This window comes from Morone saxatilis, unplaced genomic scaffold (assembly GCF_004916995.1).
Source record: "Morone saxatilis isolate NCDOM2014 unplaced genomic scaffold, NCSU_SB_2.0 Contig24, whole genome shotgun sequence".
Taxonomy (NCBI): Eukaryota; Metazoa; Chordata; class Actinopteri; family Moronidae; genus Morone; species Morone saxatilis.
Genome location: NW_023339807.1, coordinates 24,374,476 through 24,377,249, shown reverse-complemented (window position 1 = coordinate 24,377,249; position 2,774 = coordinate 24,374,476). Strand labels below are relative to the sequence as shown.

At 42.7% G+C, this 2,774-nt stretch overlaps 1 protein-coding gene across 3 annotated transcripts in view; it reads left to right on the top strand.

The window, feature by feature from the left end:
* Window positions 1-2,774, top strand: part of sema6e (sema domain, transmembrane domain (TM), and cytoplasmic domain, (semaphorin) 6E) — a 153,442-nt gene that overhangs the window by 39,169 nt on the left and 111,499 nt on the right. The gene's annotated exons all lie outside the window — the stretch shown is intronic.

The following is a 2,774-nucleotide window of genomic DNA, read 5'->3' as shown; positions in this document are numbered from 1 at the left end:
ACACACTCACACACACACTCACATTCTGTATATAAAAGCTCAGAAAAATGTATTTGTGCCTGCAGAGGAAATTATTTGTAACCTTGCGTTTGCAATGCAATGAGTTGAGGTGTTTATAGCATGGTGACTGTGGAGAAAAAAAGACGCCTTTCACTATAATGTGCTCTTTAATAAAGACACAGGTTGGCAGATTGGGAGTGTCAGTGCTTGTGGCATACAGCCTCTTCAGGTGATTTATGAGCGCGCTGCTAGGCTATTACATTACGGGCCCCAGTCCCATTCAGTGAGGGTGATAAGAGCAGCCCACCTCTATTGAAGCAGTGCAGGTACAAGCGTTTTATTTTAGTGGAATATCACTGCTTTTTGATAAAGGAATTAAGTATGAGGAGAATCTAATCATGTTGTCTGTGCTGCAGCTGTAGCTCATCTATTAGGTTAGTTTGTGCTTTTGTCCTTCAGAGTTTGCAGAGCACGATCAAGGAAAGATGGTTTGGAATTGTTTGCATCTTCATTGAATTTCAAATTGTAGACCTCCTTTTATTGTGTAAACAGTATTATGCATCAGTTATACTTGCATGAGGCAACAAAACAACAAACAAACAAACAAGTTTTTTAACCTCTTGAGGGCCGGTTCCATTTACTTTAGAACAATTCTCACCAGGATTACTTCTCCTGCATTTAAGAACCATACCGCAGGAAGAAAAGGTGCAAGGCTGCAGTTTTCTCCCACTCTGTGTGGCTTTGAACCTGGCCTTGTGTTTGCAGAGAGAGAGAGAGGCGAGAGGCCGGCACAGGGAGGCCAGAGTGCACGCCGCAGAGCGCCGCAGCCGAAAGGCCAGTTGTCAGCCGCCGGCGGAGGGGAAAGCAGCAGGGCATCAGCCAGAGCGGTTTGGAAAAAGGACGAGTCAGGGTCGCTTTCAATTAGCACAGCATGTCGTCAGTGCAGTGAGCCACAGGGGCTGAGAGGAGGAGGTAGGAGGCAGCCTTGGGCTTAGGGAAGGAGAAAGGAAAGAAAGCAGGTACAGACCAAGAGGCAGAAAGATAAACAGCCCTCTGCATAGATTTATAGAATTGATGAGGAACGTTTTAAGTCCAGAAGTTGATGTCATCTTTATTTGTGTTTGTTACGTCCCTAACCCACAGGCAGACTTTGTTTCCTTTACAAGCTGCTTTGTTTTGGTTGTTTCTCAGTGAAAATAGCGTGGAAGTTCATATTTTCAGATGACTGTGTTGGCTTTATTGCCCTTTGGGATGTTGTGCCAACAGATTCCTGGGTTGGCAGTCCAACAAAACTCCATCTTTAAACAGTTACTGCTACAGCAGTGGAGTCGAGCGGGGATGAACTTTGCCAGATATGAGGGACTGACTCAGAGCTGCCTCCCAGCAGGATGGAAGAGCAGAATAATTAATAGGTCTAATATTCCCCTTCATCCTGATAGCCCCTCAAGAACTCATTTGTGACAAGAACGCGTAAAGACCCATCTCCCTGTCAAAGATACTGATAAAAGCCAGGCTCCTTAAGATTCATGACATAAGATAAGGGGTCCAAAAAAGCAGGCTCTATGTTGGCGAAGCACATCATTGGTGGTCCACCCCCCATTACTGATGACATCATTATGCCAGAGTTGTGAGATGGATATGGACGACAGACTGCAATGCGGCATAGTGGGCTGTCCTTATCATTTTTACAATTGGGCCTATTGCGTGTAATTTACAGGCTTCATGGAAATAAATAATTTGTTTCCAGAAGTCGAAAAACGGCACAGTTATTGCGCTAAACATACCAATGCATGCTGGGACTCCTCTCCCCCGAGGTTGGCGTGAACCAGCAAAGCAGGATGTGACTCGCCATGGTCTGCTGGTGCAGAGGCAGGCTGAGACAAATAATGCAGCTCCCTATTTGGAAGGCATTATCCCTTCAGAAGTGTGAGGCTATTTATGTTGAGTGTGGGTGTATGTAATGAGTGTGGCCATACCAATGTGCCAATTAGTCTCGTACTCAGAAACTCATACATGCATCGCCACTTGTTTGGAATGAAGACAGGATTTTTGACTGAAATAATTGTGGCAGTGATGTTGATACTGGGCTTGAATGATTTGAATTTTTTTAAAGTCCGTTGTGAGGATCTATTGGCAGAATTGGAATATAAAATTCATAGGTATATTTTCATTAGTGCATAATCACCTGTAAATAAGAATAGTTGTGTTTGTTACCTTAGAATGAGCTTTTCTTAATCTACAGAGGGAACGGGTCCTCTTCCACGGAGTCCACTATGTTGAATTGCCAGGTTTCTACAGTAGCCCAGAATGGACAAACCACTGGCTCTAGATTCACAGTTCTCATTCCTAGGTTGTCAAATACAGACACGAGTGGTATTCAGTTGGTCGAAGTCTGTAAATTCACCGCTAAATGCCACTAAATCCTACACTCTGGTCCTTTAAGCCTAATGCCAGTTTTACTGAAGTAGTAAAATACTTTTGAAATAATTTTGATATCAGGATGGAAATGTTCAAAAAACCTTTTGACCATGAGACAAAAACTTAATTCAAATCAAGGATAATTGAAATTAAGTTTAACAAGTTGTCACGGACTGCCAGTTCAGTTCGGATCAATTCTGCAATAAATATATCCTCAAACAAAAATGCATCACATTTATCATGTTGGAGGTTATACAATGACACTAAGTGGCTAGTAATTGACTTTTAATCAAAGGCAAATATCAGTCCGGAATATTGCCAATCTAATTTCAGTCTAACTGAGTTTGAACCATGAT